The sequence below is a fragment of the Chrysemys picta genome, chromosome 5, assembly GCF_011386835.1.
Source record: "Chrysemys picta bellii isolate R12L10 chromosome 5, ASM1138683v2, whole genome shotgun sequence".
Classification (NCBI taxonomy): Eukaryota; Metazoa; Chordata; order Testudines; family Emydidae; genus Chrysemys; species Chrysemys picta.
In genome coordinates this window covers 64,179,795-64,195,762 of record NC_088795.1, presented here as the reverse complement: position 1 = coordinate 64,195,762, position 15,968 = coordinate 64,179,795, and positions in this window count along the sequence as shown.

Genomic DNA, 15,968 nt, shown 5'->3' with positions numbered 1-15,968 from the left:
GGAAAAACAGCCAAGACAGCTAAAATCTTTGAAGAGATGTGGACAGGTTCTATGTCTGCTTAGAACAAAGCCAACAGTTGATTAAATGAAAAGATATCAAACTGATTTTTTTTAAAGTATCTTGAAGACAAGAAATGAATAAGTGGTACTTTCATATTCTTTCCTTACTTAACCCCTCTAATTTGGTTTAGATGACTTTATTCAAGCCAGAGCTTTTTCCTTATTGAGAGAATTAAAAAAAAAACAAAAACAAAAAACAACACATACACACACCAACAAAAAAACACATCAAGACAGAAAATGGAACATGCACTGTGATTAACAATAACCAGACTTGCTTTACCTCTGGTATGGTGTTGTGCAAGGCATTTCACTATGTTTAATAGGAATAAACTATTAATTTCTTAGGAGAAGGGGAAGGACATTACCCAAATGCACAGTGCCAAACATTTGCAGGCACTGTAGTGCTAGCATATCTTTGAGGAAAAGATATACAGTGGTTTTAATATTAACTGATTTAACAGCTCATTGGTGATAAGTAACAAGCCTAATATTTATGCTTTTAACCTCAGTGGACACGGTCATATCACACAAATCAAAATTACATTTTAATTATATCACACCTACTTTGCACATCAGTATATTCTCAACAGAAGAGTTGATTGATCATCATTTCTAAAACGCAAGATTACTGGTATTTTTCAGCTGCCAGTTTACTACTCATTCATATTCAAGCTTAGCTTGCATTCACTGTTTAATTCAGAAAGATGAATTATTTCACTCTCTTCACATCAATTTTTGCCACTGTACTCTTTCAGTCACATCTCCTTCCTCTATGATATGGTATGTTGGTCTATTTCCATAGGATTATTTGTAAAATTATTGTTTTTGATTATTTGACTAAAAAGTCTATATTTATTTTCGGTTTTGCATCTCTTCACCTGTCTTCTATATTGCTCTTGAAATAAACACAAAGCAATTTTCAGATCCCACAAATTAATGTTTAGGATTAAGATGTATGTCCCTTATGTAACTCTGGTGGTTCCAAAAGGTTAATTTGACATGGCTATTGTAAAATTATATGTGTATTATACTTTCCCTGAACTTGTGCTGAGTGTCTACAGTTCTCCCTCTCATTGATTTCATCTCACTTATCCCATGACAAAACGTACACCTGTAATCACACCTTACACACTACTATAATCATCTTTGTACAGAGTATGCCTTGTAATATTTGAAAAAAGTCAATTTCCTGACAAGTATTCTCCTGATACAATGTGTGCCCCCAACATAGTATATAAAGTTACAAGATCTCCCTGTATGGTGTTATAAAAACATTACTACCTACAGCCCTGCCCAAACAGAATTTGGCAAAACAGGTCTGTCGTAAACAATGGAATGGTGTGCTTTACTGCTTAAACACAAATTAAGCAAACAGAGTCAACATGCAGGAGGAAAAGAAAGGAAGTTCATACAGGTGGGGAAAAAAAAAACCCACAACAGCAGGGAACATCCTTCCACATAGATTGTCTACTAGTTCCTAGCCGGAAGTGTTTTTCAAGCAAGGGATTGAAGCAATAAATAAATAAATAAATAAAAATAAGGTATAAACACCTCAAGGCACCCCCCTCTCTCTCTCTCTCTCTCTCTCTCTCTCTCTCCCCTTTGTTTTTACTGCCCCTGAAGCAAAGGAAGCATTTGTTGGACTCCGAGGGGAGTCCTGACCTGTCATATAGGGTTTGGTCAGTTAGACTACTGAAGGCAGGTGGTGAGAAACTCTGCTTGAATATGATATAGTTTGTTGATTAGCAAACATTTTATCTTTATTTTTCCTTACAAACATTTGAAGTGAGTACAAGTAATGAGGCATAAAAGTCAAAGAGAACTTTAGTTTATAAAAGTTTATTTTATTGTCTTATCTAATCCAATGAGGTTAAATTGAAGTATCTGGGAAACTCCATTTGGTGGTCACAAGTTGTGTGCCTATTATTCTTAAAGGAATAAACGTCTTACTATAACTTGTATTGTCCAGGGAAGAGCTGGATAGAACAGGACATACATTTCTGGGAGAAAAAAAAAATCTAAAGACTGAGTGTGCATTGGGGTGGGGGGTGTCACCCTGCAGTCTAATGTGGCTGCAGTTACACACTAAGGGTGTGACTTGCATTCTGGAAGTCTATTTGTGAGCAGCCCAGGTGGGAGTTACTTTAGTAAGGAATTGTAAGGTACTCAAGGTTGCAGGGTAGGGGTGACAGCTGCTCTTTAGTCTTGATTGTACTCATATATCACACTGCATCTCAATAAACACTTTTTTTCTCTCACAGAGATCAGATGGTTTCCAAAACTTGATGAATATTCTTGTGGATTTGTTTTTACACAGTGGAGCAAAGTATTATTATTATACCACCACCACCTACAGCCAAAAGATCTATCTAGTTAGCAGAACCCCATGCCACATGTCTGGTTTCTATTAGCCAACCCTCATATTAACTTGCTGCAGCTGTGTCCCCCTGCCACACACAGCAGCCATTACCACCTATGTTTCTGGCCTTCAGCAGCTGTGAAAGAGCGCAGGATTTCTCTTTTTGTAAAAAGAGCAGGGGGCTGAAAGTTGTGGGGGCTCAAAAAAATCAGGTGCAAGTTATTAAGTTGGACACCTACTTGAGTGGGTCCCACTATCGAGGCCATTTCTGTAAATTTGCCCAAGACCAGGTAATTCAATGGCAGAATCAGGAATAGACTGTAGAAGACCTCAACCACTACAATAATCCAAGTGTCCATGGAGAAGTTACACATGTGGCAAGTGAGAAGAGGGTGATAGAAGCTAATCCTGTATAAATCCTGTATAAACTGAGGAAAGCCCATGTATTCAGAGCTCTCTTTCACCCTGAAGGCCAAGTCCTTAATTAAGTCTTGATTTAGTCAAAACTCCCATTAACTTCAGTAAGTTAAATTTTGTACATACACTTAGAAAGCATTCTAAGTGTATTTTAGAATCACGATCTAGAAAAAACTCGTTTAGCAAGTTGACTCAAAGTCAGTTTAAAGAACTCGATACAATTCTTCCAAAAAGGATGACAAAAAACTTCAATAAAGCCTTTCTAAATTATCTCCAAAAGGAGTCACACTATGCCCTAAGAGGTCAAACCCAGGCTCTCAGATCAATGCTGGGAATGATTTCCAAATATAGGGCCCTTCACTGAAGATGCCTTGCCTTTAGCTCTCAGACAGTTAAATCCACAGCCTGTTAGCTTAGTGTCAAAACTGTCAGGATAGAATGAGGCTAGGTCTACACTACCCGCCTGAATCGGCAGGTAGAAATCGACCTCTCGGGGATCGATTTATCGCGTCCCGTTGGGACGCGACAATCGATCCCCGAATCGACGCTCTTACTCCACCAGCGGAGGTGGGAGTAAGCGCCGTCGACAGGAAGCCGCAGTGGTCGATTTTGCCACCGTCCTCACAGCGGGGTAAGTCGGCTGCGATACGTTGAATTCAGCTACGCTATTCACGTAGCTGAATTTGCGTATCTTAAATCGACTCCCCCCTGTAGTGTAGATGTAGCCTAAGATACCAGCCAAGACCAAAGCCACATAAGGCTTCATTTATGAAGCCATCTTTGACCCCATTCTCCTGTCAGACCAATGAAAGTTGGAGTAACTGTGAGCAGAGAGTCATGCCCAGTAGCTGAACCTGGAAATAAGTTAGAAGCCGACACAACTATGGAGCTCAGTTATCATAGGCTGCCACTGAGAATGTTTCATTGAGTAAATGTGTAGCTACATACTTCATTAGCTGAAGCTGCCAGTGTGTTTTGTAGGTATTGTCTCCAGAAGAGTAGTAGTATTATCTTGAATGGCAAGGGCATAAGTAACTGCTACCTAGGTCTTCCTTCAGCTGGGAGGAAAGACCCTGAAGAGATCACAACTTATGACTAAAGAGGAGAACCCCAAACTTAGGAAAATAAATGACTAGGAATAAATAAATATGCAAATCAGGGAAAGCTATGCAATAATGCTGCCCATTTTTGTCTATTTCAGCTAAACAGTGAAATGATGTTCACAAATATTTACTATATGTATTTGAGAAACTGCTATTGAAGTGAGACAAAAATTAGATAGCCAAGCCTGTTCTTTACCACAGATATTGCTCGTTTAAGCTTCTCAGATGAAAATAATTGACTTGATCTTGCAACCTGTCATTCATAACAGCATTATAAATAGCTGTTAGACTGCAACATTCCAGAAGATTGTGATTAGAAGTTGCAAGCTGTCAGATTTCTTAAACAATAACAGATTTCTTTTCCTTCACTGTCCTAACAAAACAAAAATATCACAGTACAGGTTCATTTGAAATCTTTTTCTGAAATAGTCTTTATTTACATAAAAATAACTGTAGTAAACTAATTTTGGCATTTGAGAAAAAACAATGTTTTCAGAGAGAAGTTGGGTGAGGCAATATCTTTTATTGGACCAACTTCTGTTGGTGAGAGAGACCAGCTTTCAAGCCACACAGAGCTCTACCTCAGGCCCAGGAAAGATTCTCCCAGTATAACAGCAAAATGGAAACTGGAACAGAATTCTTATGCTAAATCAATCAATCAATCTCCTCCCACTTGCATTTTGCTGAAATGCTGGGAGAATCTTTCCCAGACCTGAAGAACTCTGTGGCTTGAAAGCTTGACTCTCTTACCAACAGAAGTTGGTCCAATAAAAGATATTACCTCATCCACCTTGTGTCTCTAATATCCTGGAACTGACATGGCTATAATTGTACTGCATTCAGAAATACTGTCATTAAGTTTCCAACCTGTTTCTACCTCATAAAAAATCCTCAGCAGGCAACACTAAGCTCAAAAAGCCAGTTAGACCACATCCTGACTGGCAGTAATTGAGTAGAGTGAAAACTATTATTTAATAGGGATGGCCCAAATCACATAGCATATACAAGCCTTTGCTTCCTGATTGGCTTTTGAAACTTGAACTTTTTCCAGACCTCTAATTTCGTCACTTTCAATTGGAAGTTGAAAAAAGCAAACAGGGTGTTAGGAATCATTAAAAAGGGGATAGAGAATAAGACGGAGAATATCTTATTGCCCTATATAAATCGATGGTATGCCCACACCTCGAATACTGTGTACAGATGTGGTCTCCTCATCTCAAAAAAGATATACTGGCACTAGAAAAGGTTCAGAAAAGGGCAATTAAAATGATTAGGAGTTTGGAACGGGTCCCATATGAGGAGAGATTAAAGAGGCTAGGACTCTTCAGCTTGGAAAAGAGGAGACTACGGGGGGATATGATAGAGGTATATATAAAATCATGAGTGATGTGGAGAAAGTGGATAAAGAAAAGTTATTTACTTATTCCCATAACACAAGAACTATGGGTCACCAAATGAAATTAATAGGCAGCAGGTTTAAAACAAATACAAGGAAGTTCTTCACGCAGCACACAGTCAACTTGCGGAACTCCTTACCTGAGGAGGTTGTGAAGGCTAGGACTATAACAGCGTTTAAAAGAGAACTGGATAAATTCATGGTGGTTAAGTCCATTAATGGTTATTAGCCAGGATGGGTAAGGAATGGTGTCCCTAGCCTCTGTTTGTCAGAGGATGGAGATGGATGGCAGGAGAGAGATCACTTGATCATTGCCTGTTAGGTCCACTCTCTCTGGGGCACCTGACATTGGCCACCGTCGGTAGACAGGATACTGGGCTAGATGGACCTTTGATCTGACCCGGTATGGCCGTTCTTATGTTATGTTCTAAATTCACAGAACCACATTACATTTCTTATTATATGGCTCTACTGCAGGTGAGGCAGCATAATATTTTAGCTAATGCTGACTTTCTTATTCTCCAAGGAGTTAAATATTGAACAAGTTATAATACTCACTTCTACAAAAGTGAATGTTTATTATTTCAATTTTACATGGAACTGTACCAAGATACAGAAAGGTAAAGTGACAGGCTCTGTTATGATCGGGATTTGAAAAATAGAGAGAGAAGAGAGTGCAGAAGTGAGCTAAAACTCTGCTGGAGAAGGCAAAGCCAAAGAAATTTGGCTATTTTAAGGGATTTGTTGCTGATTGTACAAATATTAATGGGGTTTATGCATGTTTGAAGAGAAGAAACCGTGTGCAGCACATTGGAACTGGAAGCAAGCATATGGATAGGATGTCTGCTTGATGGCATGTTTAAACTTTAGGGAAGGTGGCTCCATAAGGAACACAAAACCTTTGAAGAACAACTGGAGGGCAAAAAGCAAAGGGAAACAGTGCTTAGGCGTATCAGTTTCAAAGAAATATTCCAAGTGCCCTCCAGACTGTTCCAAACTCAAGAGAAACTGCTAACTAGCACAGTACCTTGTGGAAGTATCATAGCATTTGGGAAAGAATATTCAAGGGAAAAATGCAATGCAAAGTTGAGGTGCTTAGTGTCTGGCAAAGTGGCTTTAAACCTTCTCCACTTCATACTTGCAATCTAGGCACAATGAAAAAGTAAAGTTTGCATTAAACAGGCAGGTTGAAATGGGGAGTGTGAGAAGCTATCACAGAGAAGGTTTACATGTACTGCTATCAGTGACAACTTGGAGACGGGTTAAGAGTGAGAGGCCAGGGAAAACTAACAGATGCTATAATTTTGATCTTTTAATTTTGTGCACTTAATACATAATTCTCACATTCTAACAACTAACCCGTAACTATCATTTGAACAACCCCATTAGAGGACTATGCAAAGCAAAGTAAGTATTTAATACATGATTCAACATTGCTAGACTGTTTTGAGGTTACCTTAGTCCATCTTGAAAAACAGCCTGCAGCATAGAAAACTGAAGGAATTTAAAATTTACCGTTAATGATTTGTCATTTCACTTTCTATTTTCAGATGGACAGTACAAAATTGGTTCAGATCATGTTTGATTTTGGGGAACAGGGACAACAAGTTGCAAACTTATGCAGAAGAGTGAATTTAAAAATTGACATCACCTCTGTAAAATAATCTGAATTGAATGCTGAGATACTGTTAAGATTATGGGTGCCCGTGGAAATAACATGCTTGGAGCTTTCCAAACAGAGAAGAAAACAGCTCCATCCTCAAGGAGCTGACAATCTAATGGCAGACAGAGACGGTCAATTTTAGCCTTTTTTCTTAAAAAGCTTCTCATAATTGTAACAAAAGTGAAGCTCCAATGGAGCACAAGGTATCAACACTAGCAATCTGTCCCCATAATTTCTTCCACCACTGGAGTATACTGGTTGTAGCAATTGTGGAAGGAAAACAATGTCCTCACCCGGAGTTTGAAGCAACAAGCCAGAGGCAGCTTTATTTCGAGCAATTGCAATATGCACAGGAGAGTACACAAGGGCAGGGCTCCGCTAAATAAACAATTAGGGCAAGCTTTTATACCTTTTGTGATATGCAATAACGAGCAATAGCTGCATTTTGTTATACATATTTCTTCCTATCTCACTTTTCTCATTAATTTCTGCTACAGTCTACATTCCATTCTTATCTAACAAGGTCAGAACAGTATCTCTTACAGTCTGTTTCCATTCACTTTCCAGCCGCCTAGGCCCTGCCTTCAAGTCTCGCATTATTAGAGTCAGTGTCAGCCTGACTTTGTTAGCCTGACTCTTGCTCTATTCCTAGAGACTAAGCCCTGGTCTACACTGAAGGGGGGGGAGGGTCGACCCAAGATACACCGACTTCAGCTACGCAAATAGCATAGCTGGAATCGACATATCTTAGGTCGACTTACCTGGCCGTGAGGACAGCGGCGAGTCGACCGCTGTCGCTCTCCCATGACTCTGCTTCCGCCTCTTGCGATCTGGAGTCGACGGGGAGCACGTTCAGGGATCGATTTTATCCACATCTAGATGAAACACAATAAATTGATCCCTGATAGAGAGATCCCTACCCGCTGATCTGGAGGTTAGAGAAGATCTGCCCTGATATATCTATGTTCAAATTCCCTTTATCCACTTCCTCATAATGGTAGTAAATTTTAAAGAGGCCAGTGTGAACAGGTCAAGCACAATATGGAGCATATATGTGTGTGTGTGTTGAGGAAACTCGTACAAATAAGGTCAAGGTGGTGATTGGCCAGTGGTTTACACCACCTTGCACAGATGGAAATAAATATATAAAGTGCAAAACAGTGAGGATGCAAGCTCATACTGTTTGTTGAAAACATCTATTTCAAGGATAAAGTGTAAACTGCAGAAGGGAAGCACTCTTATTGTGACTGCTGGAGCTGCTTGTTAAAAACATTAGCAAGGACAAGAGGGAGTGAGCATTTAATTGCTGTTTTGAAATGCAGTCTCACAGTAGGAATACATTTTTCCCCAGAATGCTTTAGAAGGAAGAGCATTCAGAAGTACTGCATTAATGCAATCATTACTGTTCCACACAAGAGAGAAGGAAAGCAGCCTTGAGGAATTACAAATCTATCTGCTTTCTATAAAGTTTCAACAGACACCAGGATTTTCTATTATAAACCATCTACAGTACTTCTGATAAATGAACCACTGGAGAAGATACAGAAATATCACCTTTCACTGACTATGGCATTCAAAGATTAAGATCATTTTTAATCCATTTGATAGAGAGACTCTCCCCCATTCAGTGTAACCACTAAAGTATGCGATATTCCACTCCTTCTACATCTCAGTAGATCTGCAGCTGAAGTTAAAAATTCTGCTGTATGACAAAACAAAGCTATTAAAAATCATATTTAAGATGGAGGGAGAATAAGGCAAGGAACCAGCATTTCTCTGAAGGATTTATCCATGTCAGGTCTCCCATAAAGTATGTTATATATTGACCCAGCCTCAAAAAGCAGCTAATTATGTAAATTTTGCAAATATTTTTCTTCCTAGATCTTGTATTTAGGCTGAAGTATGTAGCCAAGTCTCTTATATTAATTTAGATGGAATAAATAGGCCAAAAACTGTTAACATAACTCAGCCACTGTCCAACATTAAACAGTGTTCAACAAGGTCTGGGGTTCAGTATACAATGACTTCAGCCGGCTTAGTACTATGGCTGACAGCATTAAAAGTCTTTTAAACTTTTATTAAAAGATACAGAAAAAGGAAAAAACAGTTAAGCTATTTGAAGTATTAAGTACAGTTTTCATTTTAACAGCATATTTTGTTCCCCTTAGCTGGAGAGAGTTGTAGAAGAGAAAGCTCCCTTGCTTGATAGTCTCTTAAGTGATGTTAAAGATGGTAGTAACTGTTCTTCTGAGGAAGAGAGAAGAAGTTAGTTGAGATGGGCTGGAGCCATTGTTGTTAAAGTCTGATCCTGTTTAATCTCAGGTGGTGTTTGGGATTCAGCTGGAACTGTTAAGGGTGGTGATCCAGAACCCTCTCTCTGGCCCAGTCTAAATAGAGCAATCCCTCATGATTAGGGCAAAGAAGGTCTAGGAGACTGTGGGGGTGGCAGCCATGATGGTGAAGCTTGCTCCAGTAGCTTATTTTTAAGACTTGAGTGTGTGTGGGGGGAGAGTTCTTTAAGGACCCAAGGCAGCAGTGATGGGGGTGGGGGAGTAGCTCATCCCCTCATTTTTTCCACCAATTAGGCTTAATATTTGACACCAATTGTGGTTCCTTAGTTTCTAGACCCACATTTTCTTCTTTATCAAGCATGATGTTAACATGGCCTTTGGAGTTATATTAGTAGGCCTTTTAGTTTGGACTAATTTAGTCTGTCACCTTTTCATACTGTGGCAGAGCAGTGGCTTTGCTTCAGGAGGGAGGGGGAGAAAGAAGAGGTATCCTGCGCTTCTAGGTGGTTAAGGTTTACCTAGGAGGTTTTCTGTGACCCTCAATGTAGCCTCTCTGCCCTCCTAGAGAGAAGGGTTACAGCTTACTGAGCCGCCACCATCATCGGCCAGTCAATGGGTTCGGTGTAAGAATGCTCTTTAGTCCCTCTCTTCCTTATTAGGGCACATTTTAATAGGAATGTGGGCAGTTGGGGGAACCCAAGCCCACCCTCTTCTCTGGGTTCCAGGCCAGTGACCCTAATTGGCAGCAGCAACAGGTAGTTTTCCTATACTACCGGCTTGATAGTCCTTCCCTGGGCTACTTCCTCAAATTGCCCCTCATGCTTGTTCTCCTGGCTCTTATACTGCACACCTTCTTCCAGTCAGCCCACAACATACCTTCCTACTCCCAGATCCTACCAGCCAGCCTCCCTGAAGGGGCTTCCTTTTAAACTAGGCCCAGCCAGTTCTAAATGGGCTTCAGTTGATCTGATTAGCCTGTTTCTCTTGATTGCGTCTAATCAGTTCTTATTTGGTTCCAGGTGTCTTATGGAGTCTGCTTGACTTAATTGCTTCTAGTACCTTCCTGACTGTTCTGAGCCCTGGTCACTCAGGAAACAGAAAACTATTCATCCAGTGGCCAGTGTTTTCTCCTTCTACCAGACTCCTGCACCCAACTGGTCTGGGTCTGTCACAATACCTTTTCCATCAACATTGTAAGTTATGGTGACATCTTATGTACTTTTACATTCTCTTTACAGAAGATAGAGGATGAGAACATTTTATATATCCAACCATCATTTTCCTTTCCATAGAAGGTTTACACAGATGATTTATCCCCAGGAAATAAACAATGAGTATCTGGGATGGTGGGACACAGCTAGGGGACAGATGGTCTAGGCAGTATGTTTTCATATGGAATTTCTTTGAAGAAAAAGGAGGATAATTGATTGTGGCTTATGCTCTAGAGATCCTAGAAAGAATATTGGATTCCCAGTTTCACAAGGGCTTTGAACCTGGCCTCCATTCATTGTGGTCTCCTCACCAAGCCACTCTGTTTGCCCACTGGTCTCACTACAGCATGACTAAGTGTCATGTGGCTACACTCCAAATTTGATATAGCATATGGATTCTTTTGTTCCTCTCTATGGGTTTTGATAGAAGGAGGAACCATATAGCCAGTGATGAAATTAGCCATAAAAAGAGAAACCAGATTATCTTCAAGATATTTTTTTTTAAAAGGGACACAAGAACATTTCTGAACAAAAGCCAGTAGACCAGAGAAGCATTCTGGAATATGGACACTTTAAAGAGCACACCAACCACTCAACTATTGGAACAATTTACCAAGCGTCGTGATGGATTCTCCATCACTGGCAGTTTTAAAAATAATAAAAAAAAAAAAAAAAAAAATCAAGATTTTTTTTTTAAGGAGTTATTCTAAGAATTATTTTGGGGGTGTTCTATTGCTGGTGTTATACAGGACATCAAACTAGAGGATTGCAGTGGTCCCTTCTGGCTTGGAATCTATGAATGTAAACAGGAAAAACTTCCAATTTCATCCATGGCAGGTGGGACAGATACACATCACAAACTTATTACCACTTAAAGGCATGAAGATTGCCTTTAAAAGAATTGAGAGAAACCCCAACTGAAATACTAGGTCTGAAAACATCCCACACACCCTCACAATTGGCAGAAGTTTGGTGTCTGATCCACTCTAGTTCATCAGTAAATTTATGTATTAATCAAATAATGGCTCACTGCAGAAAGCAAATTTCCATAGTGTTTTGTAACAAAAAACAAAACCACACAACCTGAAAAAACACAACACACACCCCGCAAGTGTTCCTGTAGCCTTCTATCAAGTTGTAAGTAAGACATTCTGCTTTTACTAAGTCAGTGTAGTGACCAACATACTATATTACGAATAGCAGTAATTCTGAATATTTAATATTCAGTTATTCTAGATAGCTGATACATAAAACTATCACTGTAAGATACCTTTGTACACACAGATTCTTCAGAAAACAATTTTCTATTTTCCCTCATAATTTACAATGAAATTAAATCTAAATGTATCTTTAGAGGGCTTGCTTTTGTCAAGATAGTACAGTTATATTCCCAAAGGAGAAGGACAATATTGTATAATGGAGATTTATAGGACAAAATGTTAGTACTTAACTGAATAATGGAAAAGTGTTCTCAGTGATGCTCACTTTAAAGGTAGCCCAAACATGGAAAAGCAGAAAGGTATTGAGTATGAAAAAAAAGAGTATAATATAGGATAGTATTAAAGAAGAAGAAAAAAAAGTAGTGTTTCCGACCTTCTCCCCTAGAAGCTGCATAGCAAGGAGACTGCTAGAGGGAATTTGAGAGAGTCAGATGAAAAGATCGCATCCTGCCTTTATTAAAAATACACACTAACTTATAGTCTACTATTCTGCCAGTAAAGATTTCCTAAATTAAATCTTTACTGTGTAAAAAGCAACCACCTGGGGGGTGAGAGCTGTTGGTAGATGGCTGTGTGGTCTCAAAAATGGTATTTTGAAAGCACAGAGCAGAATCTCTCAACGTGAGTCTGTGCCACGTGTCAGGTCTTCACTATCTTCTACACATGACTTAGCTAGCTGGGGTGCTGGAAATGTCAATCTTTCTGCAGACTAGGCACCTGGGGCTCTGGTGAACAAGTCAGGCTTAAAGCATTCTGCATCACTCTGTCTGGCCTTGGTTGTTCATGCAGCTGTGGGAGGCTTCTTGTTGCTCCTTCCACATTACTCATCTTCCAGTACAGCAAAGCATAGGACTGTTCCCAAAGCATTCAGCTCTGGCTTACAAATAAAGCAGCAGTTTCCTATTTCTTGAAAATATCAATAGATGAACATTCAAAGCCAATATTTTTAAACATAAAATGTATCACAAATCCAGAACTAGATTATTTGCTAATAAAGCTAAGTGGTTTGGGGGAAAACAAAACAAACAAACAAAAACAGTTCCCATCTAGGCTTGGAAGCTTATGTCAAATCTGCAACACCGAACAGTATTTCCGTTTCTGGGGAACATGCAGCACATCTACTCTGAACAGATTGCAGACGTTCTTGGTGTAGTGTTTCCATAGGTGCAGACAGTTTTTTGTAAAGCAGTTAATGTTGGCATGATAAAAAAAGAGGGGGAGATTATAATCAGAGCTATAATCAGAATGTCATTGTGGGTTCACTTTGACATTCTAAAAGCTACTGTGTACTGAGTCCTAAAATTCCTGTCAAATGTATATTTATTTTCTCTTCTTTTGTAGAAAAATAGAATAAATTGGAAATCAAACTGTGGAAAATAATCCCTGAAGAGTAAAGAGAGAGAGAGAGAAGTACACCTGAATGGTGTTTTGCAGCCTACAGTGGGCTATATTCGGTTCTGTTTTTTCCATCAAAGAAACTAAAAGCAACTCTATTGACAATGAGGGATTTACTCTGTATTTACACTGGTGTAAGAGAAGAGCAGAAATTAGTCTATCGTCAGACATGATTGTGACTCTGAGTGAATTCATGCTCTTAGCGCACAGATGCTTAATAAGCTATGAAAGCCATAATGGGTGACATCAAGATAACTTTCACAAAGCTTACACTAACAATACAAAAAAGGGGAGTGGCACAGGAGCACTCACCACTACAGACCCCTCTTCCTGGCCACTCTGGGACTTAACTCCTTCAAGGGGCTGCACCCTCCTCTGGCAGTCTCTTCATCTAGCATCTTCTCTCAGCCTGCAGCCCCTTTAGCTCCAGCTTCCTCTGTATGACTTAGCCCTCCAGCCTGGTCACTATGGTTCTCCCCTTCCAGGATATCAAAGTCTTCCAGGGCAAACTGTCCCAGGCAGTCTGCTCTCCACTGCCTGGCCCGTGCCACTTCGCCAGTGGCTGGATGGGGGAAAACCAGACCCACCCTCTGCTCCAGGATCCAGCTCGGGGACCCTCTAATCAGGGTCTGCACTATCCCATACCTGGCTGCTTTTCCCCTGAGCCTTTTCTACTTTTCTGGCTCCTCCTCTCTGGGTTTGCCAGCCTAAACTCCCTCCTTGCAGGGAGGGACTGTAGACTACACACCAGAGTCCCAAACATACCTATGTTGCCCAGTGAGTGACTACAGACTATTTCCCTGAACTCCTTTCTGCTCTCACATCCTGGGCTTTACACAGTCCCTTTGTGTTCCCACCCAGCTGAGCCTTGCTTAATTAATCCCTGCTCCCTGGAGCCTGCTCCAGGTGCAGCCCAGGCAGTTAATTGGCCCAACTACCCACCTTAACCCCTTCAGGCTTTGTTTGGGGTGGACACTCCATCACAGGAAGGTAAGCATGAACACCAGAGAATGTTTTCCTTTACTGGACATGTTTTAGAGGGAAAAGAAGTTTCCTTCCACCACAAGGGAAATTGCTTTGTGTCTAAAACAGTAAATTGTCTCCCATGGACTGGTGATTTTCCTCAAGTCATAGGGAAGTGACAGCAGGAAGAAAAGAGAAAAACAGAAAACAAACACTGCGGGGTAAGTAGCTTTTGGAAAATCAGACATTTTATGGATTCATAGATTTTTAGGGACAGAAGGGACCATTAGGATCATGTAGTCTGATCTCCTCCATAACACAGGCCATCCTTGAATTAATTCCTGCTTCAAGTCCAATAGCTGCGGTTGGACTAGACAGAGCAGATCTTTTAGAAAAGCATTCAAGTTTGGAGAATCTTCCATGTACTAACAAAGGCCTGCCTGAGTTGTGAGCTGGGGCTCCCTACCTCACTGGCAGCTACACAGGCATAGCTGCTGCACCCCCTGGCTTGAAGTAGTGACAACAACCCAAGTACATCATTTCTGCCGTCAGCACCCTGACCATTAAGACTGTTCCAGCACCACTGTACACAGTAGTTACACAGCAGCCCAGACTTGCCTCTGGCCACAGGGGATGGAGTCAGCCTGCCTCTCAGGCACCAAGAGCTGTAGCTGGGAGGCTCCAAGAACATGGGTGAGGGAAAGGAGGAAAAAGGTGCTGCCTTCCAGCCAGGAACCCTTACATGGGTTCTGCCCCTAACAATCACATTTCCCAGCTGACTAGAGTGGAGTATAAGGGTATGTCTACACTACGGGATTACTCCGAATTTACAGAATTCGATTTTTGGCAACCGATTGTATAAAGTCGAGTGTATACGGCCACACTCAGCACATTAATTCGGCAGTGTGCGTCCATGTACCGAGGCTAGCGTCAACTTCTGGAGCATTGCACTGTGGGTAGCTATCCCATAGTTCCCACAGTCTCCTCCACCCATTGGAATGCTGGGTTGAGATCCCAATGCCTGATGGGGCCAAAAACATTGTCGCGGGTGGTTCTGGGTACATCCTCCCCCTCCCTCCGGGAATCAACGACAGACAACTGTTTCACACCTTTTTTCCTGGCTGAACTGTGCAAGACGCCATACCACGGCAAGCATGGAGCCCGCTCAGCTCAAGACAGCAGTCATGAACATTGTAAACACCTCACGCATTATCATTCAATTTATGCTGAACCAGAACCTGTAAAACCAGGCGAGGAGTCGGTGGCTATCGGTGAAGTGGGCGGGTGCTTTCCCCCCACCCCGAGTTCTTATACGTCTGGGTGAGGAGGCTATGGAACATGGTGAGGGCGGTTATACAAGGGCTGCAGCGGCACTCTGTGATCCTGCTGCCATTCCTGAAGCTCCACCAGATGCCGGAGCATGTCCGTTTGATTACGCAGCAGCCCCAGCATTACAGCCTGCCACCTCTCATCTCGAGTGTCCATCATGGCCTCACGTTCACTGGCATTTTTCCTATACTTTGATACCATGTTCTTCCACTCATTCAGATGAGCTCTTTCAACGCGGGTCAATTGCATGATTTCAGAAAACTTGTCTCACGTGCATTTTTTTCGCCGCCTTATCTGAGATAGCCTTCGGGACTGAGGAGGAAGGCTTGAAAAAATTTGCAGCTGCGGGAGGGAGGAAGAAAGGGAGAGAAGTATTTAAAAAGATACATTTTACAGAACAATGCTTATACTCTTTCACGGTGAACACTACTATTCCCATTACATAGCACATGTGATTTCGGTACAAGGTCGCATTTTGAATCTTATATTGAGTGCCTGCGGCTTTGGTGTTAGAGATCACAGACGCAGGGTGGGGCAACAGAATTCGGCTTGCATGCA